The sequence below is a fragment of the Blastomyces gilchristii genome, assembly GCF_000003855.2.
Source record: "Blastomyces gilchristii SLH14081 genomic scaffold supercont1.2, whole genome shotgun sequence".
Classification (NCBI taxonomy): Eukaryota; Fungi; Ascomycota; class Eurotiomycetes; order Onygenales; family Ajellomycetaceae; genus Blastomyces; species Blastomyces gilchristii.
The window spans coordinates 3,065,415-3,091,830 of NW_003101681.1; the positions used below are offsets into that span (position 1 = coordinate 3,065,415).

Below are 26,416 nucleotides of genomic sequence, written 5' to 3' on the forward strand. Positions count from 1 at the left end.
AGCACTTATTCTTACAATTTCATAGATATCATACATCTGATAAATGATATGTCTACTGATAACATGAAAGAACTCTCAAACATGAATATAGACACAGTATCACATTAACTTTAAGCAATGTTGAAATTACAATAATAATAGATAGCTGATATGCATGCAACTTAACAACATTAATATGAAGATATTTAATGATTATCTTAATAAGGAATCTCTGCACAGACAATTTCAACACTGACAGAATTAAATATGAATACAATACAAGCACTGAAGCAATGCTTAGATACTTGTGCATATTTCAATACTTCTGATCTCACTTTCTACTTATTAAAAAGATTGAAAATGTTTATAAAACTAAGTGTAGATGAAGATGTCCTTAATTCATTAACTAATCAAGATTAATATATCAATAATTAATTGAAAGTAGACTGACCGTGTGACTGTGTCTGGAACCAGAATCAGATTTTTTGATAGTTTCATTATCAATTCAACTGATCTCATTACACAGCTTTAACATTAAATAGTAGTCTCATACTGTCTCAGTGAGACTTACTGTCTACTCTTATCACGTTTGTCAAATGAGATCATGATTTCTACTGCTCAATTTAAATTATTTTTATTGCTTTAAATGACTTTGAATCTCATTTGAGTGTTATCAAAAAGCATTACTTTTTAAAAAATTAAAAATAGTCTAAAGAAAACCTTAAAATGTCTAAAAATAGTAACTTTATGCTAAGAATGAGACTAAATGAGATTAAATGAGATCACTTTCTCATTTTTTTCAAGTCATGGTTTCATTTTAAGATCTGATATATAGTCACTTTGCATGTTTTTTTAATGACTACTCCCAGCGGGATTCATGCCAAGAAATGTATGAGACCAGATCAAATGAGATCAAATGTGAAATTCATGATCCCGGTGGCCAGTCTAATTGAAAGATCACATAAGACAGCAGTTTCATTCATGAATAAAGACATGTGAACCAGGGTTATATATATGTGATAATATTATAAGACATCTCAATGTTCTGTTCAGAGATACTGCTATGCAACAGAAAGTATTAGATTGATTACAGAGTACTTAACAGAGAAATACTTCTCTCACTATATTCATCCCTGACTTCAACATCAAGATTCTAGAAGCAGGTGATCAATCTTGAAATAATTGAATGGAGATTAGCATGCTTAAAAAGACAGTAACTTTTAAACTTCTATAACCTCTCATAAGTGTAGATGAAGACCTGACATATAAAGGCTTCTGCATACAACTTCAGACATTGAATGACTGTCTTATCAAGCTTAAGAGTATACAGAACAGTGATAGAAGATGTTATATCTCAGTCACTTATACACCTGTATTAAAGAATAACAATGCAGATGGTATGCATTGAGTGAACTCAAATATCTATATATAAACAAGAGTTTCTGTCATTTGAACAGACTTCTGAGTCTCTGAAATTGCTTCTGAAGTAGCCACTGATCAACATTAATAAGAAGTGTGCATCAATTGTAACTGATCAGAACATATTACTTTCAACTGCTGATCAGTCTATATATCTTCTCATTTGAAAGAAAGATCAATATAAGCAGTGTGCATCAACCATGTTATATTAGAGAATGATTCAGAAGATAACTATGAGAATGTCTCAATGAAACAGAGAAAAGACTAGCTTCTGTTCAAAGTTATAAACAGAAGCTTGAAGAGGTCAGATGATAATAATTTAAAGAGAAAATGACAATGTATGTGATTCTTGTATCTACTGTGATGAATAATATATATAATATGAAAGTCATGATAGATAGCAGTTTATGTTACTATGCAATGATTAAATCTTCAGTTGTAAGATGTTATAATCTTTAGTGTATCTTCTTATTAAAACCCTGACTTCTCACAGAATTTAATGACTTAAGAGACACTTGCACTTATTATATAATAAAACTAAATATAGATGTTAAAGAACATTAAGATGAAAATGTCTATATATATAAAGTTAATAATCTTGACTATAATTTTATACTAGAACTTGTCGGACTATCTGAATAAAACATCTTATTAAACCCTTGAAACAGGAGTTTAATATTCTTTAATAATAATAGAATTCATGAAGATGATGTTCACAAGACTGAATCTGACACAGATCTCTGTCAATACTTATGAAATACTCTGAAAAAGAAGTCACTGACAAAGTCACTCACAAAGTCACTGATAACGGAATCATGTGACAATCTACTTCATCACTCTGACTTATATTAAGAAAGTGCTAGAAAGGTTCTTCTGTATTATAATAACAGTTTTTCATACAGAACTCTCTTAATAATATCATAAATATCTAGATATCTTCTGATAAGACAATATTATAAACTTATCTCATTTACAAGACTCAGAAGTGAATCACAGTATTAAGTTAGAAAAGAAGAATAATGACAATTCTGAATCATCATAAGACTCTTCTTATAATATATCTCAATATGAACTTTTTCTTCTTTGAAAGATACTCAATGATCTGTTGAATAAGAAATTTATACATATTTGTCACTCTTTCACTGTAGCTTCTATTCTCTTTGCAAAGAAATCAGGTGAAGAACACTGATTCTATGTAAACTATTGAGATCTGAACAGATTGACAAAGAAAGACTGTTATCTCTTATCTCTTATCAATGAAAATCTAGCATGTATCAGATGAGCTCAATAATTTATAAAGCTAGATATTATCACTGTGTTTCATAAGATTTGTATTGCTGAAGAAGATGAATATCTTACAGCATTTCAAATCTATTCCAGTCTCTTTAAATGAGTAGTCACAGTCTCTGAACTGACTAACACTCTCAATATATTTCAGAAGTATACTAACTGAGCACTCTGAGATTTTCTTAATAAGTTTGTATCTGCTCATCTCAATAACATTCTCATCTTCATCAATGAATTCAGAAAAGAATATCAAAAATATATGCAAAGAGTATTATAATGACTATGAGAAGTAGAACTAGGTCTAGACATAGACAAGTGTGATTTTAAAGTTAAGAGTATAAAATATGTAGATTTTATTATAGATGCTGATAAGGAAATCTGAATGAATTCTGAGAAGATCTCTGCTATTATTAAATAAAAGATCTCATACAGTGTGAAAGATGTATAAAGCTCTATTAAATTTGCTAACTTGTAAGAAATGCCGCTTCTCGCGGATTCTTTACCTCTATTTCTATTTCTTATATAATTAATAGAGTTAGTGGCTCTTGGCTACACATAACTATATAGACTGAAGTTTGTAATTACTATTTATAACTCAGCTTGAACACTATTATACATTTAATCTCTATATTTTATTCTTCTATTACAAATACTTCTAGTAGTTAACAGTATATATCATGTCAAACTGCAAACATCTGAATAATACTCTGTGAGTACTTATTATTATCTTTCAAGCTCTGTCAGTCAGTAATCACCTGTTATGACTGAAAGAACTGGAAACTTGTATACTTCAATCTCTGTAAACTCTACTGCAGACACTTAGAAGTAGTTATCTGAATCATTAATAATCTTTATGAAAGAAGTCTCAGAGAACTTATCAATTACTTATAAGATATCATTCTCTGTATTTATAACTGAGAAATTCTCCGAACTCATGAATAAATTAATCTCAGTGAAGAATATTCTTGAGCATCTTCTACAGAAATAAGCTATTGTTCTATAAGAAATGCTTACTGTCTGTAAACACTCTTAAACTGAGTCTCTAGACATAATCTTCAGAGATATCTATGAACTGAAAAGAAACTTTCTTAAGCTATAATTATTTAAAATTATCTACTGAATCACAATCTATAAAAGCTTTTACAAGTTTGTATTTGAAATTGACTTATAATCCTGACTGTGTGATATAAAAGATGAAGAAGCAGTTATCTATACAATAATAGATCTCTACTACACTGAAGTCAAGAACTGACTGAATTATCTAGAGAATAATTATAAGAGATTTCACTGATCTGTTCTTAAAATCTTTCTAGAGAATAAGTTAAGAAACTCTATAAGTCAGACGGAGTATATCTGAACTGTGATTATTAATATTAGAAAAAGAGATGAGAAATCTGATAAAGACTACTCACAGTACTTTATAAAATTATAATATAAATTAAGATCTGTAAAAACAGAGATCTAAAATAAGATCTGAATGATAATATTTATAAAGAGACTGAATAAAGATATACAGAATAAGCTTATTAAGTAAGACTCTAAGTTCTTAATTCTGAAGAAACTGATAACTCTTATTCATCACTTACAGATCACTGTGAGAGTCACAGATCTACAGAGAGTAGATCACTGACTCACTCTATAAGAGTTAGAATAACAGAAAACAGATTTATCAGAGAAAGATAATAAGATATAGAGAGATTTATATCAGACTACTGAGTAGAAAGAGAGAGCTTTATAAGCTTCTATGAATAGAGTATATAATAGAGAGACTAAGAAAAAGAGTTTCTACTTTATTTATTTTAAATCAGAATATCTTTATACAAACTATCTTAATAAATTAAAATAGAAATTCAGAGAGTTATTAACAGAGTTGATAATAGTCTACTCAAGAGTCTTAAAGCTGATATCTGAATCTGTTAGTCTCTCAATGAAAATACATACTTATAGAGAGACTGTACTGCAGTACTGTTATCTCATTAGTATGAAAAGTATTGATAAACTCAGAATCTCAGACTACTGTAGTGTTTCTAAAGCTTGCAGAGTGAATAAGCTGAGTGATGAAAACTGAGAATCTGCTCTTATAATAAGCAGAATGTGAGAACTCAGACCTGAGAACTGAGAAACTTATAAGAGTTATCTTTGAATTGCAAGATCTCTCTGAAACTTAGAGAAGATTTATAAAAACTGTGATTATCATAGACATCACAGATAATATGTACTTAGAACTTATATAACTTCAAAGACACAATCTGTATATAGCTGTCTATAAGTCTGGTTTATACCTCTAATCAGTGTTAATAGACTTACTAATAAAGATAGAATCAGTTAATACTGCAGAGTTAATTAGAGAAGACAAGCTAATCAGTATAATAACTGTATAAATGTCTGAGAACTTCATGATCATGAAACATGAGCTTTAAATATCAGAGAAATGCTGAGATCTTGCAGAGATATTCAGTTCAGCTAAGACAGCTAGGCTTTTATCTTACTGTAAGAAGAATCTAGTAATAGATTTAAGAGAAGAGTAGAAACTCTGTTGAGAATTAATCTATAAGCTCTCTCATCATGAGACAGAGATCTTACAGACTTATATGAAGAAGAATCTGAAGAATAACTTTATTCAATTTTTATAGATCTCTCTGAGAGTCTCTGTAATATTTATAAAGAAGAAGAATGAAGATCTTAGATTATATATAAACTATTATAATCTGAACTTCAAGACTATAAAGACTCACTATTTTCTGTCTCTGATTGAGAATGTAATTAATTATCTTGTAAAAGCTGTTATATTCACACAACTGAATATAATTACTATACATACACAGCTGTGAATACAGTCTGAGAATGAATGAAAAACTGTCTTCAGAAATATACTGAGATCATTTGAATATCTAGTGATATATTTTAGTTTGATTAATATCTTTACAGTATTTCAGTCTTTCATTAATAAAATACTTCATATATATTTGAATGTCTTTATAGTAATATATCTGAATAATATAATAGTATACTCTGTAAAGAAGAAAGAACATACTGAGTATATATAAACTATATTAAAGATCTTAGATAAGATAGAATTGTATATTAATCTTATAAAGTACAACTTCAGTATCTATTGAATTAATTTTCTAGAATATGTAATCACTGTAGATAATATTTAGATAAAATGTTCACAGATTAAGACTATTTTATTATAACTGAAGCTAACTAGTATTTATAAGATTCACATCTTTCTAAGCTTTATGAGTTTCTATAAATACTTTATCTTTGTATTTATAAGAGTCTTCTTAACTATTATAGATATGCTGAAGAGTGAAAATAAAAAGAAGTGATTCTATGAATGAAGAATAAAAAGATTATTAAGAAGAAAGAGCTGTGAGAACTTTCTTATCTCAGAAACTTATAGAGTCTTTATAAGATTAAAACAGATATTCACAGATATAGTGATACTGTTTCACTTTAATCTTTTACTCTTAATCAGATTTAAGATAGATATCTTTTTCTTTATAATTTCAGAAATAGTCTTATAACTATAGTTAAATGAGAATTGAATTTCAGTGATTCTTTTCTTATAGAAGATATAATCTATGAAGATCAACTATAATATTTATAATCAGAAGCTTCTTATAATAGTGAAATTCTTCTATCACTGATATCAGTACTTTGAGAGTCTTATAATAGTGATTACTGTTAGAACTGATTATAACAGCTTTTAATAATTTACTTTAATCAAGAAAATCTTATAACAGCAGATTCACTGAGCTCAGAAACTGAGTGAATTCTGATTCAAGATAAAGTATATTAGGCACACTAAGAACTGAGCAGATGAACTCTCTTATCAGTCTGACTATGTCAAGAAGATCAGAATGACACATATAGAGAGACTAGAGAAGATAGAAAAGCTTTACAGAATACTTAGACTGAGTGTTATAAAGAGATTAACTGAAGAGTCTCTTAATTTCTTATAAGAGAAGAAAGAGAAGAGAGAAAAGAATTCTGTATAATTACTTTCTATAATACTGAGAGTCAGCACTCTGAGAATCTTTACAAGAATTCTTGAAGAGAGTATCTATAATCAGAAGAGATTACAGACTTTGAGAAATACTGTAGAAGATCTGATGTAAGAGTATACAGAGTATAAGTCTTTATAAGATCTGCTATTCAGATTATCAGAACTGCAACTGAAGAATAAATATACTCAGTATATTTAAAAATTACTTTTAACAGATGTTAACTCTGCAGAAATAAAGAATTGAAGAGATATAAATAATCTCTTATAAAGAAAGAACTGAATTTATGTATCTATGAATAAGTTTCTATATATAGAACTTATTAAAAGATATTATGACTCTTCTGTAGTGAGTTATTTTATAGATACTAGAACTCATAAGTTGCTTATAACAAAATACTTCTGACTGAAGATATAAGAATCTGTAAAGAAGATAGTGAATTGTTATACTATTTATCAGAGTTCATTAGTAGTGTAGTTCAGATTATATAAAGAACTTACTTCTGTATTCATCTCACAGAAATCTTGAAAACAGCTAGACATAAACACTCTTATAAGTCTTTCTAAAAGTAAGAACATATATAATACCTGCTTTGACAATGTGCTGATGATAGTAGATTACTTTATCAAGATAACACAATTTATACTCACTTATAAGAAATTAAAGTCAAAGGATTTGACTTACATCTTCATCTATAATGTGATTCAGTGGCATGAGTTACTTATAAACATTATCTCAGTTAGAAGATCAATCTTTATAAAGAAGTTCTGATCTGATCTGATAACTATACTGAAGATCTTATGAGATCTAAACATGACTTTTTATTAAGAGACAGATAATCAGATAGAATATTTAATAAGTATATTAGAATAGTATCTGTGATGCTTTATTCATTATAATCAGAATCACTGAATGTATTGATTATTAATTATGAAGTTTATATATAATAACTCAAAGCATGTTAGTATAGATAAAATCCTCTTTCAGATACTCACTGAGACTCACTCACAGATAATCTTGATTATTATTATTATTATTATTCTTCAATTATAGATGTATGCAGTCAGAGACTATGACATCTACCTGAGAACTAAAAGTTCTCAGGGTTTTTCCTATATCTATAAAGTCAACTATTATACATTTACCAATTTCAGATATGCAAAATCAGAAAATTCCAGCTCAGAATACAAAAACTGTTTACAAATTGCAGTATTTTAACACTTTCTGATACTTTGAAATCATTTGACAATATCATGACAAAAGAAAAGAGAACACAGTCTTAAAGATAGACACATTAAATAGATAGATAGAAAAGAATAGAAAGGAAAAAGTAAAGTAAAGAGAGACTATAATAAAACAAACTATTAAAATAAAGTGTATAGCTGTTTTAACTGACTATATCTGATCAATTTTCTCCTCTTCATATTTAGATATTTCTGAATGTAGTTATTTTCTGGTAGCTGCTTGAGTTTCTGATAGAAAGTGTATTAAGTATTTAATTCCTATCTCAGTTGAGAATAAGAACCTCATATTTAATTGATTGAGATTATACTTCTCTTTCAATCTGACTCTGAGACTATTGTATAATGCATAGTGTATTACAATATACTCAGAATTCTCATTTGTATTGCAGAATGAGCATTCTATTAAATCAAATCTATCATCAAATCTTTGTATATAGAATTTGAAATAGCTATGTTCTAGTTTCAGCTGTATTATAGATGAGAATATTTTCTTTTTACATTTGATTGAACAAGATTTCCGCTTGGGTTTTATTTCAAATCTTGAATAATGTATACTCTTCTTTTATTTCTGCCAGCTTTCATTTCACTTGTCTAAACAGGATTCTTTTTTCTTTCTCTTTATAAAAGACCAGGACACAATTTTTTGAATAGATTCACTTAATTCTGAACCCTTTTTTATAGCTGAATCAGCCAATTCATTGCCATGAATATTCATATAAGCAGGAACTCAGTGCAGATGAATTATCAGTTTTAATATTCTTCTCTTTTGAATTTTCAAAAAAGAGTTTAAAATCCGTTCAAGATTCATTTGATTATTACAAATCTGACGATTTCTAAGTCTTTTTAAAGCAGCTTGACTATCAGAGACTATTCATGCCTCTTTCAAACCATATTTCCCTTTTATGAGATTTTATTTCAATGAGTTTGAAAGCTTTCACTATTGCAAAGATAATCTTGATAAATCTATGAGAGTATACTATAGAGTGTAATACTATCTATGAACAGTCTGAGAGAATTCAGAATATTCAGAAGAAAGTCTGTAAATTCTTGAGAAAGACTCAAGAGTATCAGAAAAGATACTATAACTTTAAGTATATTATAAAGAGTTTTAAGAAAGATAATAGAGTCTGACTGAGTCTGAAAAATATCATTATATGAAGATCTAGTAAGAAGTTAAATCTCTTGCAGACAGAGCCTTGTAAGATTGTGAAGAAAATTAGTTTATAGTTCTATAGATTGAAACTATTATCTGAGTTATAGATATATAATATTTTTCATATCTCTTTACTTCATAAATATAAGAAATTCTAAGAAGAGAACTCTGTGACTCATCACTCTGTTCATGAAGTATTAGAGAGTGAAAGAGAATATCAGATTAAAGAAATTATTAACTCAGAAAAGTAAGATTACAAGCTCTGATTTAAGATTCAGTGATGAGAGTATTCTGATAAGATGAATAAGTTCACTTAAGAATTATTCAGATAGATAAAATATCTGTAGAAGCTGAGACATGACTTTCATAGTGTAAATTCTGATAAGTCAGAATAATACAGTCTTTACTAAGAATGTGATTGTAATAAAGATATTAACACTGTTATTTATAAATTCTAGTCTATAAAGATAATAAGTTTCTACTGAGATAAACAGTTCACAGTATATATAAAGAGAAGAAGAAATTACATTATTACTAAAATTAAAAATAAAGAAAAATAAAAACAGAGCTGTGAACACAATTTAGAGAATAATACAGAAAGAATAAAGAAAATTCATACTTATATTTTTAATATTTATAACACTTAATTTCTCTGTAACTATTAATTCTTCTCTTCAAAGAAGTAGAGAGTATTATATCTATGATATAGATAATTATTACATTTGATATAAAGACTGTCAGAAATGCACAGACTTTAAGAAAGCTAAATATCAGAGTATGTACAGTTATGTCAGAGTCTTAAGAGCTGATCATCTGCATATATAATCAAATATCTCTTATAAAGCTGTATTCACTCTCTCAGTTATACTGAAGTATTCAGTCTGAAAATAATTAAAAGATGAAGAGACAGCTCATCTGCTGAGATTAACTTCTGTTTTAAATTCATAGTATTCACATTGTCTTAATTACCTGAATTTTATAGATACTCAGAAACTCATCTTCTATTGATAACAGAATTGTGAAAATGTACTGTGATATGAGAACTGTTGATAGAGAATCTAGACATATTTATATATCTCTAATCAGAGATTGTGCAGATAGAGAAGAAGTCATTATACATCTGCTCAGCTGTAGAAAGCACTGACAGTACAGAGAGCTTTGTAGAAACTGTTACCTAGAGTCTGTAAGAAAGTACTTACAGAGAGACTTACAGTAAAGAGTAAGACTATACTACTAAGAGTTAGAAACTAATCTGAAGAAGGTACAGAATTAGCTGCTGATCTGAAGATTAGATACAGTGATAAGTCTGAGAGAGAGAAAGACACTGTCACAGATAGAGATATCTCTGCTTTATCAGCTAGTAAAAAGTAATCAGAGAAGTGACAGAAATGCTTATAAGAAGCTCAGCAGCAGTCAGACATTATTTATACAGATATTGAAATTGAAAAAATATTTATTCTTGAGAAGTTCTTGAATTAATAGACAGATATTGTCAGAGACACACTCTCTCTATCATCTGAATAAAAACACTTTGTAAATGAATGAGAATACTTACAGTTATGAGAATAAGAGCTGTTATAGAAAAAGGGAAAAGAAGATGAGATTTCACAGATAGATCTAAAGTACTTATACTACTTTAGAGAGATTTATTTACACTATAAGTGATCTCACAGAATAGTCAGACTACTCTAGTAAATAAAGAGTAATTATGAATTGTAGATCTCAATCTTTTTATATAACTATAAAGAGTAATTACAGACTGCAGATATCTTGATTCTATAATTTTACAGAGTTGATGAAAGAATGAACAATTTCTTACAACTCTACAGTATCAAAGAATGATAATTTATAGAAATAAGTAAAAGATCAACTTGTAAATACTTCTCTTTGATGAGAACAATCTCACAGAAAGTGATTCATCTGTAGAATAAATCTGTATAATAATTATATAAGAATCTTATAGAAATAGTTGAGAGTTAACTGAAATTCTTCTGTAAGAAAGATGTGAGATAAATCTGTATAATAGTCAGAGAAAGATTTGCAGATTATAAAGAGTCTCACAGAATAAGAAACTGAGTGACAGACTCTTTTCTCTTTACAGTAATAAGAGATTTTTCCTCACTGAGATTTTTTATAGATGCAAAGAGATTTTAGTCAGTATTACTGCAGTGTTGAGCCTGATTCTATGAAATCACTCAGTGAAAGACTTCACAGATAAAGTCTTAGAGAGAGAGAACTATGTAAGAAATTCTGCTTCTTACAGATCCTTTATCTTTATTTCTATCTCTTATGTAATTAATAGAGTTAGCAGCCCTTGACTATACACAACTATATAGACTGAAGTTCACAATTACTCTTTATAACTCAGCTTGAATGCTATTATACATTTGATCTCTACATTTTATCCTTCTATCATGAATATTTCTAGTAGTTAACAGTACATATCACGTCAAGCTGCAAACACCCGAATAATCGGCTGCAAGTACTTATTCTTACACAACTTCTATCAGTGATATATACAGAATTTCTCAGATATTGCTAGATCACTTACAGAACTCATTAAGAAGAACTCAGTATACTAATAATTAGCAGATGCTGAACCTGTATTTATATAAATAAAGAAGATGTTCATTAATGTCTCTCTGCTGATAATATTTGATTCTGATTATAAGACAGTTATTAAAGCTAATTTCTTCAGCTATATCATAGAAGAAGCTATATTACAATATAATAATAACAATGTCTTCTAATTATATATCTTCATGTCTAAGAAACTGAGTCCTGCTAAATGCAATTATAAGATCAATGATAAGAAAGTTCTCATGATTGTATACTTTTTAGAAGAATGAGACTCTGAACTCTGAAGTGTCTTCAAATTTGAGATAATCACAGATTATAAAAATCTCAAGTATTTCACAATCACTTATAAACTTACTGAATGACAGATATAATGATCTGAGCTATTAAGTCATTTTCATTTTACTATACACTACTGCCACAGCAGTCAGAACTTGATAACAGATGCTCTCTTATAATAAGAGCAAGATATACCTTCTGATGTGACAGACACTCACTGAGTGAACTGAGAGTACTGACTCTTAAATCTAAAAATATTAATTAATCATAATAAAATGACTTATAACACTATACATACTTCTCTGATTAGAACATCTCTCAAACCTATACTGAATAAATTGTGACATACAATAGCTCAAACTGATGAACTTGTTCAACCACTTATTAAAGCAGTATATCCAGAAGCACTCTGATTCCTCTCAGAACTACATATAAGAACTGAAATCTCAGAGTGCTTAATTGATGATAATAATACTCTGTAATTTTGTGAATGATGCTGAGTCTCTTACTCTGAACTCTTACACATCTGAATAATGCAAGAGATGCATGATTTATATATGATTAGTCACTCAGATTATGAACAACTGTATTAAATAATCTCTTGAGAGTTCTACTGATCTGAGATATCAAATAGTATTAGTTGTTTTATCTGAAACTGTAACTATTATTCTTTTATTATCTTATAAAGAATTACACAAAAGAACTACTGAAATCACTTGATATCTCTCATAGAATCTGATAAGATGTAGTAATTAACTGTGCTGTTAATCTCTCTGAGTGTAAGAGTTACAAGAATATTCTGATTATCATTGATTGATTGAGTAAAGATATAATATTGAAATCTTGTAATAAGATGAATATTAAACAAGTCACTGAAGCCTTTTTATGAAGTTCATTCTATTAAATACATGACTTGCTGAGATCTATAATATCTGATCAGAGTATCAATTTATAAGCACTCTCTGAACCAGAATGTATCAAGTTCTCAAGATTATAAAGTTCTCAAGATTATACACTGTTTATCAACTGTCTATTACTCTGAGACTGATAATGTATCAGAATGAATAATTCAGACTGTAAAGAACTATCTTTATAAGTTCTATAATTATTTATAAGAGAATTAATATAATCTTCTTCTTCATGCAGAGATTATCATTAATGATCAGAATACTATTTCAACACATATAAGACTGTTCTTTCTTATACACAGTTATTAGATAAAGATGTTGAATCTTCTAGATATCACACATTTCACACTGAACCTTCACAGTCTGATTCAGATCACTGATAATATAGTAATAAATCTCTGAGATAAGTATAACTGAGTAGAAGCATTCATGACAAGTACTAAACAAGATTAAGAGAATTAAATCAATATTCACTGAGACTCTGCTGAGCAATATAAGATAGAAGACCTGATGTGATTGAATTTTAAGAATATATGAATCACATACTCATCTTATATACTGAATTACTGTTATACTAAGTATAAAGTGATAGAAGTTCTAGACAGTTATAACTATTAGATCTATAATGTCTTTTATATGAGCTTGCTTCACTATGCTGTCACTAACTCATTCCCTTCTCAACTGACTTTCAACTGACGGTTATCAGAAATCATAGAAGAAGATAATGAACTTAAATAAGAGATTGAAGATATTTCTAATACGAGACTCTGCAGCTGCAGCTGATAATATCTTGTGAAATAAGTTAACTATAATTATCTGATCTTAACGCTGAGCTTTGCATTATCTGAAACAGTGACTCTTGATCAATGAGAATTATACCTAATCTCACTTCTCAAAAGAGAGGGCTAATATAGTGGGCTGCGCCCGATCAATTATATAGACTATTTCATTATACTTCATAAATTCCTGCTAAAGCGCTGATTCTCAGTCATCAATTCTCAGATGAAAACTCACAGAATTTCTATTCTTTCACTCTAAAGCTTGACTGTATACATGTATAAATATCTACTCTAATTGCTGATTTCTGTACTTTCTCTTTTTTTCCTTTTCTAACATTTTCCACTTTTGTATTATAAGATCTATAAATATCATATTAATCTATTCAGTGTAGACTTCTTGCAAAAATACTTCTGATAAAAGAAAATCTTTTATAAACACTCTGTTTATTTTCATTATATTAGAGATTGAGTATTATCAAAAAATACTATTTTTGTATAATATATATATACCAACTTTAGCAATTTACTCTCTGTAAATATAATCAAAAGTTGTAGTTTATTCATATTGTATAACTTTTATTGAAATACTGCTACTTATAAACAACTTATATAGCTTGTTAATTTATTACACACTGTCTATATACAGCTCTGTATGCTGAAACTGTGTTAAGTATTATATTCTAATACAACACACTGTATTCTCGTATTATATTTTATTGTAAAGAAAGAGAGAGAGAATATAACTTCTATTTATAAGTAAGAGAAAGTGAATAATTAATGTAGTAGAAAATACTTTAATTTCTTCAATATTTGTTAAAAATTTGATTAATTTGTAGGTGAGAATTTGAGAATTTTTAAGAGTGTTTTAATAGTTTTCATATTAACTTGCATTAGCGATCACTGAGATGGGCTGTGTCTGATCAATTATAAAGACTATTTCATTACACTTCATAGATTTCTGCTGAAAGCTCTGATTCTCAGTCACTGATTCTCAGCTGAAGAACTCACAGAGTTTCTATTCTTCTACTCTGAAGCTTTATCTTATATGCATATAAATATTCACTTCAATTGCTGATTTCTGTACTTTCTCTCTTTTTCCTTCTCTAATCTTTTTCACTTTTGTTATATAAGATCTATATATTAATACTTATCTATTCAGTGTAGGCCTCTTACACTTGGAAAATGTTTATTATCTTCTCAGAAGAAATGTGTGGTTCGGAAGAATATATGATCGCCGGATAAGAACAGGGCCCCTTCCGAACATGCTTATGAATGTGAAGAGGCCATAGCGGCCACTAATTAATTTAGTATAACATATATAAGAAGCCAGTGTATATCTGTAATTATATGCTGACTCAAGCAATCTTTGAATTACATCTGATAGCATGTCTAAAAACTGGTGAGAAGTACAGACTTCTTCAGAGTATGATAATTTCATCTATGAAGTGATTTATAGTTATTATATCAGTATGATTCTAAAATGTCTCAAAGGATAGTGTATAAAGAAGCAGTGAGTGAAAGAGCATCTGATTAATACTGCTTTGCTTGTTGAAGAAAATCTCCACACTCAGATAAATGCTATGTATATGAACAGATAAGATCTGAGAAAAGAGATGAGAGCAGTGAATCAAATTCAAAGAAGACTGCTCTCTACTCAGAAGAATAAAAGAGAAATAATCATCACTGAAGTTGTATAATGATAACAGAAATCAGAAATCAGAAATCATATAATAATATAATAATATAATGATAGACATCATATAATCAATGAGAAATTATTAAAATGAATATCTTCTCTAGTCAATATGAATAACATTCTTCTCTGCTATCTAAACTGAAAGATATGCAGAACCTCTCAGAGAGTTTACTTAAAGTAGAAAGAAAAGCAGATGAGATCATCAAACTGAAAGTGAAACTCTGTACATATGCAAGAATTTTAAACAAGATCAAGGCCTTGCATACACAGTGACAGGCTGAGACAGAAGCTAAGCAATAATTGATATTTACTGTAAATCAAGCATTCACTATAAAGAGCTTCACTGACACAATCATCATCATTAATAAGAATAAGAAAAACCAGGTTATAGACCTGTAGTAGAAAATTAATCATTTACACAGACAGGTGACTGCACTGAACCTGAAGATCTTATCACAATTATTCATAATCTCTTCAGAAGTATACACATCATCTGAGACTGCTGTGCAGAATGAGAATTCAAATATGAGATATATTAAGTCAGATGATCTGCTGAAGCTATCAAGCTTTAATAATGACTGAAAAAATAATGCTGCAATCAGCTGACTAAGTCAGATGTGATCATATTATCAGATTAAATGTAAACTTACAGACAGACAGTTAACAGAATTTCAACAAGTCTTAAGATCTGCTGTATTTCTATGTGAAAAAGCAAAGTCATTATAAATAACTAATGAAAAGATGAATCTCACACATCTGAAGTAATATTCATTCTTATAAACATGAAATGAGTTTTTAAAATGAATCTTACACAACTTTGAGAAAGTGAATATATGAGATAAGTATTATAAATGCTTCACTGAGTATAAACAAGTGAGTGATCTTATATCATACTTTATACACTTCAGCTTATACTATCTCATATTGAATGAAGAGCTCTTAACATCTTTCTATTTATAGATAGATATTCATTCATGATCTTATACCTGAGTTGAGAGTGAAATGAAAATACTTAATCTTATAATCAGATATAATAAAAGAAGCATACAATATTCTTATTGTATAGAAACAAGTAAGTCAATTGTAATAGAAAATACTACAATTGAGTATGTCTCAGTGAAGAATAAGTAATCAGACTTCTATAATATAAGTCACATATCTGAATATAATAGATCTAGATTTGAATATCATCACTAAAGTGCTGAATTCCTCAAAAAAGAAATTCTCAGAGTGAAAATCTTGATATTACAAGCATCAAGCTTGCTTCAACTGCAGATATCAAAATCATGATATAAAGAATTATATACAGTGTACACAGTTAAGAAAAGCAAGAGAGTTAAAAAACTAGCAGAAATAGTTAGCTTGAAGACACTCACTGATATTCTATGAAAAGTCTTTAAAGTGAAAGAGATGCTCATATTAGATGATTCTCTGAATTCTGTGAATATTAAGAGAAAGCAGGCTTCTGAATAAGATGCAGATAAGAATGAAGAAGCAGATATCTATCTCAATGTCTTAAGATCTGAAATATTAATGCATAGAGAGCACTTAAATAAGAATTGAGAGATGATTGCAAAAGTATTAACAGACATAGAAGCTTCTATACAATATATTAATGATTATATGATTCAAAGACTAAAAGAGATTCATTGAGTGAAGAATTCCTGATGTATAAGATTGTCTGATAACTAATATTTAGTATCATCTGTAAGAGTAAGAGTTCTCTCACACTTCGGAGAATAGTCTTGCTATATTTAAGCATGAGAGCTGTAGAATATGAAATATGATCTTATTCTTGAACTTGATTGATTTCAAAGGTTCAATCTGGAGATTCAATGATGTACATGTTATATGCAGTTAACTGATAGAAAGAAAACAGTTCATACAATTCTATCAACTGATATGAGAAGAACATTTCATGTGTCTGATATAGAAGAAATAAATCTGCTTATACATAAATAAGTAAAGAGAATGATTTACAAGATCTTATCTGAAAGTATTCTGTATATTATACAGAACCTGGAAGCAGAGAAAACTAAGATAAAGAATATACAGAAGGACAAGTGTATGAAGAAACTTCTGAAGAAGCATGAGAAGGTCTTCTGAACAGATCTTTCACCAGAATTGTCACTGAAATGAGGATTCATACATGAGATCAACACAGGGAACGCGAAACCAGTCAATTAAAAGGCACATTCTCTGTCACAAACACATCTTGAAGAACAGAAGTATCAGATCATAGATCTTCTAGAATGTGATCTCATATCATTCTCATCAAGCACGTGAGGCTTCCCAGTTCTATTTATGAAAAATACAGATAAGAAGTGATAGATGTGTATCAATTATCAAGCACTTAACAAGCTTATGATTAAGAGTGAATACTCATTGTCACAGATTCAACAACAGTTGAATACAGTTGAAAACACCTGATATCTATCAAAGATTGATCTTCTCTCAGAATATTGACAGATTCATATAGACAAACTGTCCGTACTGTGAACTGTGTTTAATATATAATAAGAGAAGTTTGAATTCCTGATAATATCATTCAGTCTGATAAATACACCTGTTATCTTTCAAATGATGATGAATACAATTCTTTATAAACAGAATGAAATCTCAAATCTCATATATCTGAATAATATTCTAGTCTTCTCAAACTCATACAATGAATATCTGAAGTATCTTGATAAAGTGCTTACAACTCTGACAGAGAATAAGCTCTATACTAAATCAACAAAGTGTGTGTTTAAAACAGAAGAGTTGAAGTTTATAGAATATATAGTGAGTGATGACTGTATACACCTCATTCTGAAGAAATTGAATGTCATAGTGAATTGACTGTGGCTGAGAAATATACATCATGTATGACAGTTTCTTTAATTGATCTCATATTCCTGCAGATTTATCAAGAATTTCACATGCATATCTGCATCACTCTCAGATCTCTTAAGAGAAACAGATGCAAATCTGTAAAAGCAGAAGTTTTATTCAATTATCTGAAATGCTGCATGCAAAGAGGTCTTTCTCACACTGAGAAAACATATAATAACATTCTCAGTTCTTATTCAAACAGATCATGATAAACCTTTCTATATCAAGATAGACATATTTAAATGAGCTATCAGAGATGCTCTTCTGCAGATGAACAAGATTAACAAGCTACACTCAGTGATATACAATGATAGTAAACTATCAGGCACTGAGCTCAATTACTCAGTGTATAAAAAGAAATTGCTAGTGATTAAGCATGTGCTGGTATTGTGAGATAGATATATCAATAACAGATATATAACAACAGTGATCACAGCTCATAAAAGTCTTATCTATCTATAATCAATAATGAAATCTTTTCAATGTTTAGCATGTTGAATCTCAGAGTTCTAAGTATACAATCTTGATATTAAATACTGAAAGGAATTAAACACTGTGATATCTAATGTAATCAGTCACAGACCTGATTTCATGAGCAAGAATTCTGTGAATCAGATATAAGAAAAGTTCATATTAAACACACTGAGAAGATGTAAGAAATCAGAATAAGTGAATACAATGATTTCTTGCTTAAGAAATGACAAAGTGTCAGATGATAAGCATCTTGTAAAAGTAGTAGAAGAGATGCTTCTGAACTTCAAGCTGAGAAAATTGAAAAAATAATGTTGGACTTTATTATGATCTAGAATATACAGAAGCTCTCTATCTGAAACATTCATTTAAACACAACTTGATAGGTTACATACATGAGAAATTCAGTCACTTAGAAAGTTCTGAACTCATAAATATACTCAAATCAAAAGTGTACTGGCCAAGCATAGTCAAGGATATTCAGATATACACTGATAAGTGTCTGAATTATCAGGTTGTAAAAGAATCTACAAAAGAATTAGAATATAAGAAAGTATAATATTCAATGAAATATATGATACAACTGTTTAAATGATGAGAGATGAACCTTATAGACATATGACTATGAATATCAAATAAAAATTATTGAATAATCACTGCTATAGACTACACTACTGACTGATTAGTTATAAAAGCAGTTTCAGAGATGATAAAGAAGATAATGACAAAGTTTCACTATAATGAGATCTATATCAACTATGAAATATAGTACAAGATTCTAATTGATAATGATGCAAATCTTGTAAAAGAAGCAGTAAGACATTTCATGAGCCAGTTACAGACAAGACATTGTAGAACAATGTTATATCACTTATTATTATTATTATTATTCTTCAATTATAGATGTATGCAGTCAGAGACTATGACATCTACCTGAGAACTTTTAGTTCTCAGGGTTTTTCCTATATCTGTAAAGTTAACTATTATACATTCATCAATTTCAGATATGCAAAATCAGAAAATTCCAGCCCAGAATACAAAAACTGTTTACAAATTGCAGTGTTTTAACATCATCTCATACTTTGAAACCATTTGACAATATCATGACAAAGGAAAAGAGAACACAGTCTTAAAGATAGACACATTAAATAGATAGACAGAAAGAAATTGAAATGAAAAGATAAAATAAAGAAAGACTGTAACAAAACAAATTATTAAAAGATAGTATATAGCTGTTTTAACAGACTATATCTGGTTGATTTCCTCCTCTTCATATTCAGATAATTCTGAATTTAGCCATTTTCTTGTAGCTGCTTGAGTTTCTGATAGAAAGTCTATTAAGTATTTAATTCCTGTCTCAGTTGAGAATAAGAATCTCATATATAATTGATTTAGATCATACTTCTCTTTCAATCTGGCTCTGAGACTATTGTATAATGCACAGTGCATTACAATATACTCAGAATTCTCATTTGTATTGCAGAATGAGCATTCTATTGAGTCAAATCTATCATTAAATCTTTGTATATAAGATTTGAAATAGCCATGTTCTAGTTTCAGCTGTATTATAGATGAGAATATTTTCTTTTTACATTTAATTGAACAAGATTTTCACTTGGGTTTTGTTTCAAATCTTGAATAATGTATACTCTTCTTTTGTTTCTACTAGCTTTCATTTCACTTGTCTAAACAAGATTCTTTTATTTTTCTCTTTATAACAGATCAGAACATAATTTTTTGAATAGATCTGCTTAATTCTGCACTCTTTTTTGCAGCTGAATCAGCCAATTCATTGTCATGAATATTCATATGAGCAGGAACTTAGTGCAGATGAATTATCAGCTTTGATATTCTTCTCTTTTGAATTTTCAAAATAGAGTTTAAGATCAGTTCAAGATTCATTTAATCATTATGAATCTGACTAGTTCTAAGTCTTTTTAAAGCAGCTTGACTATCAGAGAATATCCATGCCTCTTTCAAACAATTTCCTCTTTTATGAGATTTTATTTCAATGAGTCTGAAAGCTTTCACTATTACAAATAGTTCAGCATCAAAGACTTCACATTCAGAGCCTAGATTTCAGAAATCTGAGATAAAATTGATATTATCTTCAGTATAAGCAATGCCTGCACCTAATCTATTCAAGTTCTCATTTTTTAAGTCATCTGAATAAATCAGAATAGAGTTCTTTATATTGATTGTAGAAATTCTCTTCAAATGCTGTTCATATTCTTTCTCTTTTGATAGTTCACTTATTTATAAGTCTATAAGAGATTCAAGCTTTTCTCTTCAGAGAGATAACTTCTCATGATCAACTTTTTCAATATTTAAAGAAGAAAATTGATTTTTAATCAGAGAGCATAGTCTGTACAGTTGAGAAGGCATTTTCTTTGAAGAATTATTTTCATTTCAATCAAGAAATCTATTCCAATCCAGTTCATTTCCAGAGTTAATTGATGGAAATGAAGAAGAGACTCTTTCTCTGATTATATGATTTGAGCTCATCTTTACAACTCTCAGAGCATAGTTCATACAGGCCTTTTCAAATCTAATAGCAGAAGAAGGAATTGAAGCTTCAATTTTCATTGCTTTAATAGAAGATGATTTGAATGCTCTCAGAATTCTTCTCAAGACTCTGTTTTACAGACTTTGAAAGAGTTCAGTGAAATTCTCTTGATTATTTCACTAAACTTGAACTTCATAATCAGCTACTGATGTAATACAGGCTATATATAACTGTCTCATAGCCTGGAAGAATAGACCTCTCTCTGTATTTGATAGTCTGATTATGTTGTTTAATAGTCTTTCTGTCTTGACAGTTCTTTGATGAATATGATATTTAAAATTCAACTTGGAGTTTAATCATACTTCTAATCATTTGACATTTACACTGGGTTTAATCTCTCTATTTAAAAGAGTTAGAGATAGTTCTTTCTCATTGAATCTTAGAAAGAAGTGAATTAACTCAGTTTTATTCATATTAAATTGAATTTGATTGATATCTGCTCTAACAAAGATTTTCTTTACAGCTTCTTCAATTACTTTCAAATTCTCTTTGATAGTTTTTGAGCTGTAGACTAGATCAATATCATTCACATAACTTAAAGATTGCACTATTCTCATATTTCTATTTTTAAATTAATATGCAGTGTATATTACAAATAAAATAAGTGAGATTGAAGATCTCTGTGATACTTCTATTTTTATCTCAGTCTTATCTTATTTCATTCCATCAAAGAAGAGTTGTATACTTCTTTTAGATATAAAACAGTTAACTCATTTTATTAGAGAAAGTGACAGTTTTAATATCTTCAATGTCTGAATTAACTTTGACTTTGAAACATAATCAAATGCTTCTTTTATATCAATAAAAACTGCAGTTGAGACCAGACTCTCATGCTTTGCTATTTAAATATCATGAACAACTGAGAGAACAGTGTCAATTGCAGAACACTGTTTTCTATCTCTCATTTATTCACTGAATAAAAGAGAATCATCTATAGAGCTTATAAAAGATAGTTAAGTAGCTATTATCTTTTCTAAAACCTTTTCTAGACAGTTCAATAGAGATATTACTCTATATAACTTAGAAATTGAAGTTTTTCTATTAGGTTTTACAAGAATCACTTCAGTGACTTCTCTCCAGCATTCAGAATAATATTCATTTTTCAAGAGATTGAAAAAGAGCTCAAAATATTCATTCTTTAAGTAGGAATATGTATTCTGAATAATCAAGTAATTAATTGAATCAGAATCTGCAGCAGCTTTAACAGAACTTGAGAAGATAGCTGACTCTAATTCATCTTATATAAGATCAGGTCATTCTCAGTCATTTTCATTGATGTAGTTGAGAAGTGATATATTCTCTTCCTCTGAATCTGAATCTGAATCTGGTGAGTTCTGAAAGAGAATTCTTATAAAAGCTTGACATTTTTTCTTAAAAGAGTTTGCTGTATATGATTCATTCTGAAACTCATATTCTAAGGCTGAAAGTTTTGCTACACTTCTTGTTTTAGTATAGTTAAAAGCTTTAAAAACTTTCTTTTCTTATACTTCTTTAAGAAATTTATTCCAGCAGTCTGTTTTAGCTCTTTTAATATCTGAAAAATATTCATTTCTGACAACTTTGAACTCTTCATCAGATATTACATCATTCTTTCAATTTCTTCTAGCAGTAGCTAATTCTTTTCTTTTAGATGAGATATTCTCATTTCATCAAGATTTTGAATACTCAGAAGATTTTCTCTTTGAAATATTATCTCTAACACTTCTTAGAATAATAGATGTAATAAGCTTCACTCTATTCTCAAGCATTTTATTTGAGATATCTTGACCAGAATTTCAATATAGCTTATTCTGTCTTTCAGATTTTAACAGTTTTATACTTTCTTCAACTGCTTTTCAATCAGCTTTTTCAAAGTTATACTGATTAGAGAGAAGAGGATTTTCACTCATTTGTTTTTCACTCAGTTCAATATCAAATTAAATAATCTCATGATCTGATTCTGATGTCTTATTTAAATCAATAAATCAGTTTACAAGTCTTCTTTTCATTAGATTTTGTGACATGAAGATTAGATCTATAATAGACTTCTATTTCATATCTTTTCTAAAGAATGTTTGTTGATCAGACTTATTAATCAAATCTATTGAATGCTCAAAGATTCATTTAATCAGATTATCAGCTCTCACTGCTCTCTTGCATTCTGAATTTCATCAGAGATGATATGCATTGAAGTCTTCTACAATTATAGAGTTTCTTGATAAAGTTATGTTCAGAAATTCTCTATCAATTGTTCAGATATTATTATATTTCTTCAATGACTTTTCATTATAGATATTTATAAGCTGTATAGTATCAAACTCATTTTCTTTATCTATAATATCACTCATCAGAATATCAGGGTCAGACATGATATTAAATCTTAGATTAAATTAATATCTTGATCTCTTTCTTTCATAGATCACTACTCTTGACTTTATCTCAGACTTTTGAGGTAAAAAGCAGTAGTAGCTTGAATGAGAAATGACATATTTTTACTCAGCATCAAAATTCAGCTCCTGAAGCAGTATAAAATCAACTTTTTATTCAAATGCAATTTGAAGACAAGAATAAATGCAATTTGAGTTTCTATTCACATTATTTTGAATAAATGTGACTACAGGCGCTAGCCACCCGCAGGATGCACCTTAAGCTAATTACATTTTAACCCTCTATAATTAACCGACCACCGCGTCCGTCCTCTCAGGCCAGCCACTAATTTCCAGGGGCGTTAGTTAGTGGCTGCCACTGCCCACTTGGTGGCATACACACCAAGCTTCCAGTTGCTGATCTCGGCCTCATTAGATGCTCATAGGCCTATCAATCAGCCGTCGTGGCCTCGCCCTGTGTTAGGGACTAACCATAGGCTTGATGACTGCAGTCCTCCCTGCCAGTATTAGGGCTTGACAGGGAGCTTGCAGGCTCTAGCCTATCAGAGTGCCCTGCCTAGGGCCTAGATGCGCGTCTAGGCCTGCTAGTCGGGTGGTTTTCAAAATCATTCCCTGTATTTGAGGGGGAGCTAGGCTCCGATGACGGCCCTAGTTAGGGACTCGCTTAAGTAGTGTATAACCACTACATTAGGCTTGGCTCTATATCATTAGAACCTTGACGGGTGCACAGTAGGATAGTGGGACATTGGCACCTCATGCCGGCCCTGGTGGGTGTTCGCAGGATCTCACTTAACTAGTGACTTGGCTTGCAGTAGGGAGTTCTACCCCGCACCAAGCCTTACTAATTAGGCTCAGCCCCTATTACATGGGGGCTTTCATGGGTAAGAAGTGGCAGGTGCCAGCGGTGGGATTCGAACCCACGCACCTCTAATGTGTGCGGCCTTGGTTACCAGTCTTACCAACTGGGCCACGCTGGCTTATATCACTTATAAATAAGTGAGCAGATGAAACACTTGAATGAAATCTTGACTAATATACTAATGAAATATCTAGTAAACAAGTCTATAAGACTATGAGATAAATATCTTGAACAGATAATATTAGTCACACAGATTCAACAGTATACAGTCTTCAAGTTTTCACTATTCTATCTGTTATATGAATTGCATCTGCACATCTCAGAGAATGCTTCAGAAAAGATGAGAAAGAAAATAATAGTTACAAATACAATAGTTGCAGATGCAGCAGTTGCAGATATAAAATTAAGATTGAAAGAGATCAGTTATATACATGTAAAAGCTAACAAGTTACTTCTGAATTAAGCAATTCAATTGAAAGAAATATAAGACTCAGTAGTTAAGAAATCAAGTCTTAAGATGAGAATGTGAGTTCTTATACACAATAAGAGTTCTGAGAAGTTTCAATCTAGATGATTTAAGCTATATAAAATACTCAAATCACATTCTCTGAGAATATACACATGGAAAAAACCAAAGGGACAGATCTTACATAACTTAATAAATAATTTACATCTTATAAAGATAAAGATGTAAGATCTGAGTGAATTATAATTATCTACAGCACTATTATCAGTGTTAAAAAAGAAGAGACTTATAATTGAAAAGTCTTACAAAGTAAGAGAAATCATAGATACTTATAAATCAGATAATCTCTGTAAGAGGCCTACGCTGAATAGATCGGTATAATATTATAGATCTTATGTAACAAAGATAAAAATGTTAAAGAAGGAAAGAAAGAGAAAGTGTGAGAATCAGTGATCAAGGTAGATATTGATACATGTATGTAGTGATGTACGCGGTGAAGCTTCAGAGCAGAAGAATATACAGGCGTTCATAGCAGCTGAGAATCAGTGATTGGAAATGACTGAGAATTGAAGTGTATGTTACACACATTCATAGCAGCTGAGGATCAGTGATCAGGAATGAAAGAATCTATGAAGTGTAATGAAATAGTCTATATGATTGATCAGGCGCAGGCCGCCACATTAGCCTCTCTCTTTCAGAAGCAGTTCTCATCAGTCAAGGACTGCTGTTTTGAATAACACAGAACTTGAAGTTCAGATTGATTGATCATAGCTGACTCATTTCATGAGATATTATCAGCTACAGCTGTGAGATCTCTCATTGAGAATATTCTCAATCTCTCACTCAAGCTCATTATCTTCTTCTATGATGTCTGGTGACTGTCAGTCAGAAGTCAGCTGAGAAGAGAACAGATCAGTGATAGCACAGTGAAGTAAGCTTGTATGAAATACATCATGAATTTCTGATAATATGTCAAGACAGTAGTTATGACTATCTAGAACTTCTATTACTTTATATCTGATATAGTGATAATCTAGTATATGAGATGAATATGTAGTTCATATATTCTTAAGATTCAATTATACCAGATCTTCTATCTTATATTGTTCAGCAGAGTCTCAGTGAATATTGATTTAATTCTCTTAATCTTGTTTCACAGTTGTCATGAAGACCTCTGCTCAATCACAGATATCTTGAAGCTTCATTACTATATTATCAGTAATCTGAATCAGACTGTGAGAGTTCAGTGTGAACTGTGTGATCTCTAGAAGATTCAACACTTTCATGTGATAACTATGTATAAGAAAGAATGAACTTACACCTGTTAAAACAGTATCTTATTCATTGATAGTGATCTCTGTATGTAGAAGCAGATTATGTTAATCATCTTATAAGTGATTACAGAACTTGTGAAGATAATTCTTTGTGATCTGAATTATTCATTCTAATACATCATCAGTCTCAGAGTCATAGACAGTTGACA

General features: G+C 29.7%; 1 non-coding gene across 1 annotated transcript; it reads right to left on the reverse strand.

The window, feature by feature from the left end:
• Positions 1 to 24,504: 24,504 nt before the first annotated feature.
• BDBG_16333 lies at positions 24,505 to 24,585 on the reverse strand. Its single transcript has one exon. It is a non-coding gene; the product is annotated as a tRNA-Leu (tRNA).
• Between the last annotated feature and the right edge of the window lie 1,831 nt (positions 24,586 to 26,416).